Source organism: Rattus norvegicus, chromosome 1 (genome assembly GCF_036323735.1).
Source record: "Rattus norvegicus strain BN/NHsdMcwi chromosome 1, GRCr8, whole genome shotgun sequence".
NCBI classification, from domain to species: domain Eukaryota; kingdom Metazoa; phylum Chordata; class Mammalia; order Rodentia; family Muridae; genus Rattus; species Rattus norvegicus.
Window position 1 is genome coordinate 140,877,689 of NC_086019.1, and position 16,912 is coordinate 140,894,600.

A 16,912-nucleotide genomic window follows, 5' to 3' on the forward strand; every position below is an offset into this window, starting at 1 on the left:
TGATTAATTTCCAAAATTCTTTTAAATGATTCCCAAATTTTCAGTAACAGATTTATATATTTATTCAACTATGATCTATGTTTTGCATGGTTTCGATTCTTTCAGATTTGCTGTTGTCTATAAAACTGCACAGACTATCAACTGAATTGATAACTGATCCAAGTAAGTTTGAAAATGATGTCCTTTTGGTCTTGTTGGAAGGAACATTCTATAAATGTCAACTAGGTCAAGTTGCAAGACTAATCTAGCTTTCCTAATGATCTACAACTTTTCTGATTATTTTTTCCTTTTTAGACTTGAGATAGCACTTATAAAAATGTGGTGTTGAAATCTGCATTGCAAATTAATAGCGGACTGGTCTATTTCCCTTTACATTTATGCTTCTTTCTTCTCATACTGGATCGGTGGTTAGGCACACACAGTCTCCATATTGTTATGTCTACTCAGATCATTGATCTCTGCCACACTCCTTGGGTTCTTCGTTATCCTTAATACCCTCCCCCCACCCCCTTCAGTAGTTCCAGTCTCTAAAATTAACATAGCGATTTCAACTTTCTTTTTGTTAGAGTTGGTACAATCTAACTGTTTCCACGTATTTATTTTAAAGTAATGGAACATTAACATACAACATGGCCTGACTGCGGGTATTACGTAGTCGAGTCTTCCTCATTTATTCGCTTTGAAAATTTCTACATTTACACTCTCATATTTAAATAGTCAAAACTTAAGATTATTATTGTTTACATGAAAGTGAATATCTGCCTTGTTCTCTCTTTTTCAATCATTGACAGTATCTTGCCTTTCTTTTTTTCTTTCTTCTTTTTCTGTTCTCTCTTAATTATACTTCTTTAAAGATGGTAAAGGTTGGGGCTCTAGGTCAGTAGTTGATTGCTTATATAACTTATAAAGGCCCTGTATTATTTTTCAATAATTTCTTTTTTTTTCTATTCACTTTACATCTGAGGGCAGACCTCATCCCAGGTCTACCCTTGAAAGAGCCTTCCCACTATTACCCAATACCCTTCACCTCAGAGAAGGGGAAACCCCCTTGGATACTTGCCCACCCTGGGACATCTAGCCCAATTAACTGTAAGCACATCTTCTCTCACTGAGGCCCTACCAGACAGTCCAGATAGTGTAAGAGGAGACAATGGCAGGAAACAGAATCACAGACAGTCCTGACTCCAATTGTTAGGGGACCAACATGAAAACCAAGATACACATCTGCTACAAATGTGTAGGGGGCCTAGGTCCTGGCCTTGCATGCTCTTTGGTTGGAGGTCCAGTCTCTTGAACTCCCGTGAGCACAGGTTATTTGACTCTATAGGCCTTGTTTTCATATCCTTGACCTGTCCAATAAGCTCTCAAGTTAATCTTCAATTCCACAGGAGAATGGTGAAAAATGAAGCAAAAATGTTTAGTGTTTTACTTGGAATTTGCAGTACACTTTAAATAGTAAAATACCATTTCACCTCACAACAGACCACTCACAACGAATTACCCTTCTTTCCAAATCTTTTTGTCCGTTTCTTATGCTCTGGCTATTATTATTTCTAGATATCTTTCAGACTCCAAGTACATCATTACTATTACTTCTCACATGCTGGTGATTGAAAAGCAACCTCTCTGTGCCAAATAAGTACCACAACATTGAACACACTGCCAGACACCTATTACTATTACAATAAGTAATTATCTTTAGATATATTTCTCATTTTTTAATTCTTTGTCACTTACCTGTCTTGGGGGATATAAATGTTTCTGGCATTATTTCCTTCTTCCCAAAGCAAATCTTTTAGCCTTTCTTGTAGGGCAGATCTTCTGATGATAAAGCACATCAGTATTTGGTTGAGAGCCATCTTTATTTTTCATTCACAGTTGAAACATAATGGCATTAGTTATTTTAACCTAAGTTTGGGGCTCTTTCTGTAAATATTTTAAATATTTCCCTATTTTATTGTCTTACTTGCCTGGATTATTTTGGGAAGTCTGCTGTAATTCTTACCTATGTTCCTCACTGGTTAAGTTTTTGTTTTGTTTTGTTTGTTTGTTTGTGGTTTTAGTGGTCAAACTCTTTAAACATTTTTGTTTGCTTGTTTTCTACATTTTGAGAAAAATAAACTCAAATTATTTTATCTGACCTTTGTGGATCTGGGAGTTGATTTCACTCATCAATTTTCAAGACTCCTCACTGCACATATACCCTTATGCGCCTTCCTCCAGCCCCTCTGTGATGCAGAGCCACAAATGATTGCACTTTAAAATATTCTGGAACTATTCCAACCTGAGTGATGACCCGTCCCCCACCCCCCACCCCCCTCCAGCATTTTTCTCTTCCACTACTGTTTGTTAGGTTCCTTCTGACCTAGATTTAGATTCAATGATTTTTGGATGAACTGTGACGAGGCTGCTGATGAGGCATTAAAAGAATGATTTCTGTCAGACTTGGGAGTTTTGCTTCCGCATTTCCCTGTTCTCTGGTTCTTGGGGTTTGCATCTCTTCACTGACTTACACATCTGCTATCTCATGTGGTCTTTTCCCATAAGAGTCATTAACATATTAATTATAGTTATTTATAATTTCCTACCTTAGAACTCCAACACCTGTGTCTTATCTGGGGCTGATTCTGATGAATGATGCGTTAATGTTTTCAGATGGAGTGTTCTTATTATCTTCAGCATGCCTTTTTATATTCAGTTTAAAAGTTGATGCGATTGACTTGTAGGTAAGAAGTGATAAGGAGGGCATTCATTTTGAAGTTTAATGTTAATTTGAGGAGGGCTTCTGACTTTGTTTGATGTTGCTTGTAGTTTATGGGGTCATCTGCTACAGAGTCTTCCAATGTCCTTGATGTTTTCTCTTTGAGGTTTTTCCCTTGAGATTGCCTCCTCAGAGAATATCTATAACTTGTTGCCATTAAAGTTACAGCTTACTATTATGCTGACACCAAACTGACACAGTGATATAGAGTGTGCAGAAAAAAGTGGTTCTATAACGTTTCATGGAACTTTCAGCATTTTATCAGACCTGCTTCTCGGTGAACTTCAGAACTCTTGCTTGTTTCAGTGCTCCATGTCCCTTTGGGTGATAAAAGAGGTTCTAGAGGACACTGGAGCTACAGGTGTGACCACCACTATTTTGCTGAGGAGTGCTCTGATATAATCATACCATCTCATAACTGGCTTTTTTACTTTTCATTAATTTATTTATTTATTCACCAGCCACAGGCTTGCTTGTTCCTCTCTTCCTAGACCCAGCCTCCCAAATCCCTCTACCGATAACCCCCTCTACATCTTCTCAGAAAAGTGGATCCTTTGGGTACCACCTACCCTGGGACATCAAGTCATAGCAGGACTAAGCACAGTGTCCTCTCCCACTAAGGCCTAACCAGGCAGTTCAGCTGGGGACGGGGATCCAATTTCAGGCAACTGAGGCAGTCAGAAACATTCTCCTGTTTCTTATGAAGACTACACACCTTCTACAAATTTGTAGCCTTTTATTCCAGGACATTCTGGGGTCACATTTTCTATGAACTACTGTATTTCTTCCTATCAGTGCCAGGAAGGAGTCTTCATCATACTCAACACATGTGATGATCCTTTGGTATTGCTGACATTAAGATCCACAGTGCCCAGTGTGTCCTACCAGAGAATACAGCCTAGGGGTTCTTGCTGCTCAAGTTATTTGAGTCTCACATCCAGGAATTCCTCATAATTATTATTTGTTTCTGTACTTTGTGTTTGCAGTGGTTTCTGCTCTCTTTAAGTTGATCTAGCTGCCATTCTCTAAGTTCATTTGTAAAGCTGAAAGTGATACCTCTAAGTGCCATTTTCTGAGAACTCCAAGAAAAGTCAATAGTTTCCTGTCTGCTCAGTTGTCTTTTGTACAGATGAAATGGTGGCTCCCAAGACATTAGTGTATGGAAGGTGAAACTAGATGTATTTGTATGAAGAATTGAGACTCCTAGGTCCTACCATGAATAACAATTATTTTCTCTCCTGTGTGGGCCCAATAGTTAACATATATTTACATAAGTGTGTATCACTATTTCTGTAATTGTGTGGCAGAACTAGAAAGAAAAGTATAAAAGATTAAAAATTTAAGAGGTAGAAGGTGGAGAAAGTGATGGATTAAATGTAAAAATAAATACAAGAAGAAGGCAGTGAGTGCTAACTTAAAGAAGCAAGGTGACCAAATGGAGGGATGGGGAGAACATGATGGGAAGGGTAATGGCAGCAAATGAATAATAGTATGTGTGTCTAAGTGTGCATAATGAAAACAAAAGCTTTGCATGTTCTCTGTAGTGGTTTGAATGAGAGCGGGTGCTATGGATTCATATTGTTGAATATTTGGTCTCCACTTCATGGAAGTGTTGGAGAATGAGGTGTGACCTTTTTGAAGGAGCGGTGCACAGCAGGTGGATGTTTCAAACCTCAAAGTCCACCTTTTCTCTGCCATGACAGACACTAACATGGAAGGAAAAACCCAGTGAAACACTTTACTTTCTAACGTACACTGGTCATGGTATGTTATCACAGCAATAGAAAAGAACCTAGTATAGCATCCTAAAAAAGCAGAGAATTACGCGTGCCTTCACTCTGTCCTCTTGTCCCATTCCAACCCCCCTCCATGTGCAGATGGTCGAGCCAACCTCTACTCCTCTGCATGTCTCTCTCTCATTTCTACTCCTTTCATTTCTCTCTGCATCTCTCTCTCTCTGCATTTCTCTGTCTCTACTACCCTATGAAGTCCCCTCCTCATGACCTGAATAAACTGTAAAAAAAAAAAAAGTAAAGAATTTCCGATAAGAAATAAACCAGGAAATAGTGAGAGTCAAGATATGATTCAACTGAGCAAACTTCCCTTCTTCTGTGAGACTGTGAAAAATTCTCCTGAAGTTATCAGTTTCCAAATGGACAGCAATGGAACAGGGATTAAATATATATTCTCCTCCCGAAAGAAAGAGATACGCAAGAAACAAAAGGAGTAAACTTGCACGAAGTAAGATCAAAAGATGAAATGAGCATCACGAAGCAATAAGGTTTTGTCTGCTACTGACTCAGACAAGTACCTGTCAGGAAACCCCTCCTGTCAAACTTTGCCTTCTGTGCTCTTCAGCTAAAATACTTGTCAGAACATGAACATGCTCGTAGATGGGCATATCTCCCATCTTTGTGATGCAAACTGAGCAAGCTCAAAGACATTCTTCTATGACCTTCAACCTGTAACATGTCCTCTCCAAGCTTCAGCTGAGCATGAGCAAATATGCCCTCTTCCTTTCTTGGGCTGTGATCTTAAACCGAACCCGATCAGGAGTGCATTTGTCAGCTCTGCTTGCATATTCATACTTACTTATGAATATGTAAGTATCTCCCAAGCAAAATCATCACATCTTCTTCATCTGGAATAGGAAATCACTCTAAGGCTTGCCAAAACTTGGATCTCTCTGAAATTAAAAAAAAAATGCAATTTTTGAAAGACATTGCTAAAAGGGAAACCCACATAGCATTATCAGATACATATATAACCAAATATCAAAAGAAAAATCATAATTCTAACATAAGAATATAGCAAAGCCTGATCAAATCTTGAAACAGATATGAGCAGATATCTTGACCAAGATATGTACAGACTGCTTATTTTTGCAAAACAAAACAAAACAAAACAAAAAACAAACATAAAACAACATTGCTAGTCTAGAACTGCAAATTAAAACAGCTTAATAAAATTAATTATACTTAATTGTAATATATAATAAAATTAATACTTGTTAGTATAGTCAAAATCTAAAACTTGATAAAACCATGTGCTGATCAAGACACGAACTATTCATTGCTAGTTAGATGGCAAAATGATAAACGACTGTAGTAAACAGTGTGGCAGTTTCTTATGAACATTGCATTTCAGATATTACCCAACTGACTTGGAAATTTATGTCTAGGCAAGAAGAAATGTATATGGGTAGAAAAAGTCATTCAAAATTGAAGTAACCAGAAGCAACTGAGAAAATATATTCTTTAATCAGTAAATGGTTGTAAAGGAATAAAATAGAGTTCTGCTCAGTGGTAAAGTAAACAGACTATCGTGTAATGAAAAGACAGAAAGGAACCCTATGTACACATTATGAGATTTTTAAAAAGTCATTCAGAAAAATATATGCCATGTATAATTCTAATCATATGACATTCTAGGCATTGCAAAATTAATCAGACAAAAGATTACCCACTAATGGTGTGAAATCCGGGGGGATGCAGCTGAAGAAGTGAAGCAGGGGGGATTTTTCAGAGGGAGAGAACTAGTCAGTAACCAAGTAATGACAAAAGTAAGACATTCAACAGTTATCAAAATCCATAAACCATATAGGAAAGGGTAACTAGATTAAAGTCAACTTTGAAACTACTTAGTAGGTGAGATTAGTATGGCAGAGTGCAGAATGTAGTAAGTTTAGGTAAACATTTGTTTAAATACACGAAGTAACCTCACTAAATGCATAAGGTTTTGATATAAGTGACTTTGGAAATGTGAGTAATCTCTAGGACTAAAGACAGAAACAAACAACAAAATACCAACCTATTTCATAAGTATTAGAGTTTAAGTAAATTTAATCAAATACTGATGGATCTTTTAATGGTATGAATAAATACAGAAATTGAAAAAGATAAGTAAGTGTATGATTGACTGTGGTAGTTGTGTTTCCCAGTGTCAGGGTGAAAGTAAGGAATACCAAGGGCAATTATAATTTAGTTGACAGGATTAGATTTGGAAAAATCCATAGAATTAAGTTTAGCTTAGGAATATAAGTCTACACATGGAAATACATGTACATGTACATGTGCGCATGTGTATGTGTGAGTGCGTGTGTTAATACACACACCTTCCTTCTTTACAGTTGGGGAGTCCTTGAAGCAATATTACTCTATTTACAAAGAATATAGCCTACCCCAATCATAACATCTAATACTATTTTCCAGTAAGAAATAAAATAACTCCTTGAAGAAATGGCTAAATTGGACTGAAAGAGCAAATATACAAGATTAATCCAGACCATATTTCAGGGATGAAGAATAATAAAGTGTTTAAAGAAAACCAAACAGAACAGATGAGGCAACAATGATGGGAACATGTCTAACAAATCCAATGCTCATCTGGAAGAGCTCGAAATGGTTGTAACTGAATCAATTCCAGCAGCAAAATAAATAAAAAAAGCGGATGATAACTTAATGTAAAGAGCCAATAGACATGAGTTCATACTGTGCCATTAGATAATAGAATAAATAATAGTGAGAAGTTACATGGTGAAAGGGCCTCACAGAGTTTATTTCACATAGAGAATACAGGATGGAACTTTCCATTTCTTAAGAATGATAAATGCAGAGTGACATATATCCAAACATTTCAAACTGAAAAATGAGAATAAAAGCAGGAGAATAAAGAAAAGACATAAGAACTCCACCCACACACTCAAAATCATCATCAGCATTGCAAAATGGTACTGATGTGAAGTGATAAAAACAACATTTGACTCCTTATCTAAACCACATTGTACCAGTCTATTTATAAAAGTAAAGTTAAAAAGACAAATGACTATTAAGGACTTTCTATAAATTGTCCAAAGAATAATTTTCAAGGCTCCAAAAATCATCATAAGCAAACAACATTTGTTATTTGTTTTCCTAATGATTGTCATTTTGACTGGGGTAAGAGGGAACATAAATGCAGTTTTAATTGACCCTGTTCATTCCAAGGACTTCTACAACATATCACAGAGATATTGGTGCAGCAATATTAATCATCACCCTACTCTTAGTGTCTAAAGTATCTCATGAAGCTAGATACCCATCCACCGAGAAATGGATAAAGAAAATATGGTGCATAAATACTCCTGAGAACAAAACTGTATCATTTACAGGACAGTAGGCGTTAATTGTGATTATTTTGTTAAGCAAATTGAGCCAGTCAGAACGACCAATGTTTTCTGCTTTTGCTAATCTGTGAAGTCTAGATTTTATATTGATACATACAGTTGCAAATGTATACATGATATGAAAAAATAAGTGCTCATGTCTAGTAAAATCAACAGCACTAACGGAAGGGAGAGGGGGTGGGTAGAAATGAAGAGGGGCTATGGAATGAATCCAAAGTACACTACATACTCAAATGATGACATCTTTAATGAAGCCCAGTACTATGTACAATTGATATGCACAAACAAAATAAAATAAATTTAAATTTAATTAACACTATACCATAATATGATGTTATGAATTGAATCTTGGAACATATAAAGAACGCAGAACTAAAACAAGGAAATCTTAATGAAGTGTGATTTCAAATAATAAGAGCAAGAAAAGCAAAATTTTCAAGGTTGAGGAAATACCTGGAGTTGAAACAATGAACATGAGTTATCAAAGAGCAGGCAGAGAGAATTGTTTGTTCTAGTTCTCACTCCATCATGGATTTTTTTTAAGATTTAGTGGTAGATAAATGCATGAACATATATTCAGTATTGGAAGGATAGAACCCTATGTGATGCACCCCAGCTTCCATTTTCAAATGGCTACTTTAACTAGATAGATACCCACTGAATCGTACTGTCTTTAATGTGATCAATTTCATTAAATGATTCTTTTTCATTTGAAGGTTTTACATAATAAAGTTTAAATAAAATAAAAATAATAAAAAATTAAGAACTTCTTGAAATATTTGTGTTATGTGTAAGACATTGGTAAGAGAGGATATGGAGTGTAGGGAACCCTGTAAAACCATCCTAAAATAAATATGCTTTTTTAAAACGGAAACCTACCCATTTCACATAGATTGTATCTCCTTCTTATCTTGGTTGTCATGTAATTATAGCAACCTCACAGCAAAGCAGCACATTTCCATGCTGCTCATTTTCTCTGTAAAGACACATCTCATTCCGTTCACTGTCAGACAGATTCCCTCATGTGGCTATGCTCACAGAGAGGGCAGGAGCTGTTGGCAGTATTTTCAGATTCATGAAGGGGAGAGAGTAGGCAAAGGGAGGAGACCTTTAAGATACCTGAAGATGACCTGCTTGTTTTGAAAACAAGTGCAGGGTGGTTCAGATAATTTGATAACTTTCATCTTTGAATATTAATCAATCTTAGATTTTTTATCTGTGGCCACTCATGATTTTTAGTTTGCTCTGTTCTGTTTCTGACTTTGTTCAACTTGTTTGTTTCCTGTGAAGCTTTCCATTTATCTTTATGACGTTTGTTACTGGACAATGTCGTACATGTATTTAATACATTGCAGTGCCCCTCCCGCCTCATCTCCCTCAATCTCATCCCTATAACATCTCCCATACAACTTCTATACCAATCCTTTCCAAATTCATGACTTTGGGTTTTATTTGCATTTAACCAGGGCTATTTCTCTAACCACTGGCTTGACTGATCCCACGGGGTCTCCAGCGAAAACAAACGTAAGAATAGATTCTATTCCTCGCTGAATCTATTATTAGTAAATATCTCGGCAGTTAGTACAGAGAACCTTTGAGCTCCCCCTTCATGCACCCATAGCTGACTATTGCTGGACCTGTGAATACACAGACACAAAGAAGGAATCCAAAGATTCTGTGACTTCTCACTTGCAATGACTGTATCTACCCTAGAATATGACATTTAACAGCCCTTCACTGTTTTCTGGTTTTGGCATCTTACCACCTCCACTTTCTTCTGGGAGTCTTAGGAGTGATCATAGAAATTCCTAGTTTGGGACTTTGCCAGTTATTCTTGTCACTTATTCTCACCACTTATTCTCAGCATCATATGAAGCCAGTCACAAGTCTGCATTCAGCACCATTCACTAGTAAGAGACGGTATTCCGATTAAAGCTAGTAATGATGTTTCCCTATAAGTATAAACATGGATATGTAGAAGGCAGTGTGATTCTATGTGACTTTAGCTAAATGAAAATAATTAATCACTATACCCCAGAACCTATGACCTCTCCCATACCAGTGACCTCATGGTTGGCAGAGTTCACAGCTCAATAAATACACTGAATCGTTTATTTCTCCTGGAGCCTATGAAGCACTTTCTAGGACTATAAATGCTAGTGAGTAGGGAAGAAGCTTCTAATCAGTTCCAGCTTTGATTCTCTATGTCTTGCAACTAAGATGTACGGTCTCTTCAGCAACAGAGTCTTATCATGTAGTTACAGTGTAAAGTCAAGAAGGATGGCAATAGCCTGTATTGTTTTTGGGGTGTTGGGGACCTGCCTGACCAGCAATTCAGAGCAAGGTGTCCCATCCCTAGCATTGAGGATTTGCTTGATGTCTATGGTTTCTAGGAACAGTATTTTCCTGGTGTGCAGGTTATCTTCCTTCGAATTATTTTCATTTTCTAAAATTCAATTTCCATTTACTTTTAAGATAATAGGTTTCCATGTGAGTTTGTCATAACCTCTTCTCTTTGTTTAGACTTCTCCTGTGTCTGATACCCTCATTGCCTACTTCAGACTTTCAATTCAGGCTCCTCTTTTTCTACTTTCACAATATCTCTGTCATAATATTCCCTTTCCCTTAAGGCATTCCTCTTTCTGGTTCTTTCTATGTTCCTGGCTTCTGTAGGAACTTGAAGTTGAACAAACAAAATTAAAGAGTCAAAGCTAGTCCACACACAGAGTTTCTCTGCTCTGTTTTGTCAGAAGAACTAATCCCTCAGACTCCTCTCCATTCTTCCATGGTCAAGCCCCCTATGGATAGCACAGGATAGCCCTTCTGAGATTTCAATCCCCAACTCCACCCCCAAAAAGTTCCCTCTTCTCAGCACCTAATGCAACTTTCTATCAAACTGACTTCATACTCAGACAAAAAAGCAACTCTTAACAGATTTAAAAAAAATTGAAAGAGCACCTATCAGACCACCACAATTAAAGCTGAATATCATCAACATAAACTATAGAAAGCTTAAAACTCATGAAAACTAAACATCTTTATATTGATTAAAATAGGTCAAGCCAAAAATAAAGAAATAAATACTTTCTAGAATTCAATAGAAATGAATACACATCATACCCAAAATTATGGAATATAATGAAAAAATACTAAGAGGGAAGTTCATGGCACTAAGAGCTTGCACACAAAAAAGAAAGAAAGAGAAAGAAACAAAGAAACAAGGAAAGAAACAAAGAAAAAGAAACAAAGAAAAAAGAAACAAAGAAAGATTTCCTAGTAACAAGCAACCAAATAGCATACCTGAAAGCGCTAAAAAAAAAAAAAAAGAAAGAAAAGAAATAACATCCAAGAATAGTTAGCAAAGAGTAATAAGAGCCATTGTTACTGGATATACATGTAATAATTCAACAAAGAGAATCAAAGAGAGAGAATTACAGACCAATTTCCCTTATGAATAGTGATACAAAAATACCAAAAAAATACTTGCAAATTTAATTCAAGAACACATGTACACACACACACACACGTACACACATGTACACACACACACACACACACACACACACACACACACACACACACATAAAATAAATTAAAAGTCCAGCAGGATCAAGTAGGCATCATCCCACAGATACAGGGATAGCTCCACATATTAAGATCAGTAAATGTAATTTACCATATAAATAAATGGAAAAATAAAGAAAATACATGATCATCTCATTAGATGTAGAAAAGACCTGTGACCAAATCTAAAACCCTTTATGTTAAAAAGTCTTAGAGAGATTAGGGATCCATGTCATGTAATACAATCAAGATCATTGAGAGCAATTCTACAGCCAACATAAAATGAAATGGAGAGAAATTCAAAGTATTTTCACTAAAATCACGAATAAGACAAGATTATCTACTTCCTCCTTATCTGTTTACTATAGTACTTATCATTTTAGAGCAGTAAGTTAACGGGATCAGAGGGATAGAAATTGGAAAGGGAGAAGAAGTCAAATATTGTTATTTGCAGATAATATGATAGTATACAAAATTTCCCCTAAAAAGTACACCAAGGAATTTCTACTGCTGATAAACACATTCACCAAAGTGGCTGAATACAAGATTGACTTAACAAATAAAAAAAAACCGGTAACCCTCCTATATACAAATGATAAATAGATTGAGAAAGAAATCAGAGAAACAACAGCTTTCACAATAGCCACAAATAATATAAAGTATCTTGGGGAAAGTCTAACCAAGCAAGTGAAAGGCTTGTATGATAAAACCTTCAACAATTTAGGGAAAAATTAAAAATGTATTAGAAGATACAGAAGACACAAAAGCTCTTCCATGCTCATAGATTGGTGGGATAAATGTAGTCAATCCTATCAAAAGCAATCTACATATTCTATGCAACCCTAATCAAAATTTCAATTTAGGGACATTGAAACGATAATTCTCAACTGCATAAGGAAAAAACAAATCAACAAAACAAAGAAACAAACAAAAAAATCAAGATAACTAAAATAATCCTGATCAATCACAGAACTGTTAGAGGTGTCTCCATCCCGGATTTCAACTTGTAAGATACAAAACTGTGGCAATAGAAACTATATGTTATTTGTGTAACAATAGAACTCCATGATCAATGAAATCACATTGGAAACCCAGACATAAATCCAAACACATATGGATATTTTATTTTTGATGAAGAAGCCAGAAACACACCCTAAAAATTTTCAAGCATCTTCAACAAGTAGTGCTGGCTAAATTGGATGTCTGAATATTGAAGAATGCAATTCTGATCCATATATGGTACCCTGAACAAAACTCCAAGAACTTAACTTAAAACAAGATATACCGAATCTTACAGAAGAGGAAATGGTGAATAGTGATGAACACATTGGCAGTAGAGATGACTTTCAGCAGATCACCAACAGTGCAGAAACTAAGACGAACACTTAATAAGTAGGACCATATGACCCTAAAACCTATAACACAAATGACATTGTCATTTGGACAAAGCAGAGGCCTACAGGACATAGGTTTTCCTAACTTCATATCAGATAGCAGACTAATATTGAAAAGATCTTGACCAATCCTACATCTGATAGAGGGCTTATATCCAAAATACACAAAGAAGAAAAGAAATTAGACTCCAGAGAGCCAAATAATCCTATCAAAAAACGGGGTACAGAGCTAAACAAAACATTCTCAGCTGAAGATTATCGAATGGCCGAGAAACACCTAAAGAAATGTTCATCATCCTTAGTCATCAGGGAAATGAAAATCAAAACAACCCTGAGATTCCACCTCACACCAGTCAGAATGGCTAAGATCAAAAACTCAGGGGACAGCAAATGCTGGCGAGGATGTGGAGAAAGAGGAACACTCCTCCATTGTTGGTGGGATTGCAAACTGGTACAACCACTCTGGAAATCAGTCTGGAGGTTCCTCAGAAAATTGGACATTCCACTACCTGAGGACCTGGGCATATACCCAAAAGATGCTCCAATATACAACAAAGATGCATGCTCTACTATGCTCTTAGTAGCCTTATTTAAAATAGCCAGAAGCTGGAAAGAACCCAGATGCCCTTCAACAGAGGAATGGATTAAAAAAATGTGGTACATCTACACAATGGAGTACTACTCAGCTATCAAAAACAATGACTTCATGAAATTCATAGGCAAATGGATGGAACTGGAAAATATCATCCCGAGTGAGGGAACTCAATCACAGAAAAACACACGCACTCATTGAAAAGTGGATATTAGCCAAAAAGTTCAAATTACACAAGATGCAATCCACAGACCACAGGAAGCTCAAGAAGAAGGATGACCAAAATGCAGATGCTCCCACTCCTTCTTAAAAGGGGAAAAAATACCCATAGGAGGAGATATGGAAGCAAAGTTTAGAACAGTGACTCAAGGAACAGCCAATCACAGCCTGCCCGACACATGGCCCACATACAAACAGCCACCAAAACTAGATAAGATTGATGAAGCTAAAAAGTGCATGTGGAAAGGGAATGGATATAGATCTCTCCTGAGAGACACATCCAGAGCATGTCCAACACAGAGGTCAATTCTAGCAGCAAACCACTGAACTGAGAACAGGACCCCTTTTGGGGGAATTAGAGGAAGTATTGAAAGAGTTGCAGGAGCTTGCAACCCCATAAAAATAACAATGCCAACCAACCAGAGCTTCCAGGGACTAAACTACTACTGAAACACTATACATGGACTGACCCAGGGCTCCAACTGCCTATGTGGCAGAGAATGGCCTTGTTGGGGCTCCAATGGATGGGGAAACTCTTGGTCCTGCCAAGGTTGGACCCCCAGTGCAGGGGAATATGGGGCGCAGTAAGGGGGATGCAATGCGGGAATACCCGTACAGGGGAGAGTGAGGGGAAGCAAGGGGGCCTTATGGACAGGAAACCAGGAAGGGGAATAACATTTGAAATGTAAGTAAAGAAATATGTCTAATAAAAAAATTTAATATATATACATATATAAAAATTTAGAATATATTTATATATACATATAACTCAAGAAACTAGATTCCAATAAACCAAATAATTCAATTGAAAACTGGGGTGCAGATCCTAAAAGAATTCTCAGTAGAGGAATCTCAAATGGCTAAGAAGCACTTAAGTGAATATACAACATCCTTATCCATCAGGGAAATGCAAATCAAAAGTACCTTGCGATTCCATATTACGTCTGTCAGAATGGCTAATAATAATAACACAAGTGGTAGTTCATCCTAGTAATAATACGGAGCAAGGAGAACATTCCTCCATTACTGGTAGGAAGGAAATCATGTACAGTCACTATGGTAACCAACATAGCAGATCCAAAGAAACTTGGGAATCAACCTACCTCAACAACCAGCTATACCACTCTTGGGCATCTAACCAAAGGGTGCTCCATACTACCACAAGGACACTTGCTGAACTATGTTTACACTTGCTTTACCCACAATAGCTAGAAACTGGAAACAACCTAGATGTCATTCAATTAGTAAATGGATAAAGAATCTGTGGTACTGTCTTAGTTAGGGCTTCATTGCTGTGAAGAGATACCATAGCCAAGGCAACCCTTATAAAGGTCAGTATTTCATTGGTCCGGGTTACAGGTTCTTAGGTTCAGTCCGTTACCATCATGGTGAGAAGTATGGCAATATCCAGGCAAGCATGATGCTGGAGGGGTTGAGAGTTCTACATCTTTTTCCAAAGGCAAACAAAAGACTGGCATCCTCAGGCTGTTAGGAGGAAATACTCAAAGTCTACCCCACAAGAATAAACTTGTTCCAACAAGGCTCCACTTCCTAATCATGCCAGTCCCTGGGTCAAGCATGTTAAAACTGTCATGGGTACATTTACAAAACATAACATTACTCAGCTCTCAAAAATATGAAATTTACAGGCAAGTAGATGGAACTAAGAAATAAAATCATTTTCAGTAAAGTACCCAGATCCAGAAAGACAAATATAGTACGTATTCACTTATAAGTGGGTATTGGTAGTTTAGTAAAGACAACCAAGCTACAATCTGTAGACCCATAAAGGCTAAATAAAGAGGAGATCTCTAAGAGGGAATACATAGATCTCTGTGGGAAGGGGAATAGAATAGAATTTTTGCAGGTATACAGGATGGGGTGAGGACAGGAGAGGAAGAGATCAGGTTGGGAGAAAGTGTAGAGGAGTGAGAGCTATAATTGGCAGGGTGGTGATAGCTGTGGTAGAGCAGTATAGAATCTTACTGCAGTAGAAATTTTCTGAAATCTATGAAGGTAATCCTAGCGAGGACTCCTAGTAATGAGGGATACAGAGTCTGAACTGGCTGGTCATCTCCTATAGGCAGGCAAAGTTCCCAGTCATGGGACTGAGTTGCATTCAATCATAATATCTACAGATGTTATGGAAATATTTGTCTTGTACAATGGGCTTGAAGATTAAACTTACCTATGCTGCCATGTAATAAAATGAAAAATGTCCATCATATTAACTATTTGAATGAAATAATTTCACACTCTTCCTTTTATTCCACAATTTTGTTGTCTATTTAACCTCAATTGTTAATTATATTTACCTAAAGTATTCTATCTTTTATTTTCAAATACCACCAACGATCTCTTAAATGTTAGGTACTGTTCTGGATGCTGGGAATTCAAGGCCAATATGACCATCAAAGGCCTCTTTTCAGGCAGCTTTCTGTACATGAAATAGGCTGCTGTACAATTTGCCTTTGTGAATATTTTTCTAAGGGTGTCTCTTATTGAAGGACACATAGCCATGAGTACATGACCTGATAAGTACATGAATTTTAGAGAGGTATGTGATATCCTTTGCTTTTGTGCAGTAAAATAATAGGCATACATTTTCTTCATTTGGATTCAGAGTACTAACCTATCTAATGTTCTCTATTGAATAAATCTGTGAAGAATTCAAGGCTATCTTGAAACCAGTGCCAAGAGCAGGAATAAACTAAATGAGCTGATACAGATTATGTTAGTTTCCAGAGCAAAATAAAGACATTGGAACTAAATGTGTATATTGTCGAGTTGCTAAAATTACTTTGTCTTAAGATTGTTAGGCCACATGCATTGAGAGCAGAGAAGACATTCAAGGGTGCACTCACATTTAGATGATCAAAGGATGTGCCAATGGCAATATGTAGGAATTTCTCAACCACAAAGATAATGTAGAATTTAGAGCCTCACTATGAGGATAAGTGAGTCATCAGAGTCTTCCACAGTTGCTAAGGTATTTGAATGCTATAATGGTGGAAGCAAAGGACACTAACCATTTCAGCTCCTTAGGTGAATCAAGCTCCACTGAGTCATCAGTGAGTCAATGCTTTCGGAATCAGTGGTAACCAAGAAAAATGACCTTGATGAACTCAGTTCTTGTGTGTGTGTATGTGTGTGTGTTTGTGTGTGTTTGTGAGTGTGTGATAATATATAAATATGGCAAAAGATTGATTAGCAAATAA

The 16,912-nt window shown here is 36.9% G+C and overlaps 1 long non-coding RNA gene across 1 annotated transcript; it reads right to left on the minus strand.

The window, feature by feature from the left end:
- Positions 1-515: 515 nt before the first annotated feature.
- LOC120099860 (uncharacterized) lies at positions 516-16,644 on the minus strand. The gene is made up of 3 exons (XR_005499253.2): positions 16,559-16,644; positions 5,354-5,447; positions 516-1,821 (listed from the first exon to the last, which is right to left on the minus strand). It is a non-coding gene; the product is annotated as an uncharacterized LOC120099860 (long non-coding RNA).
- Positions 16,645-16,912: the final 268 nt, after the last annotated feature.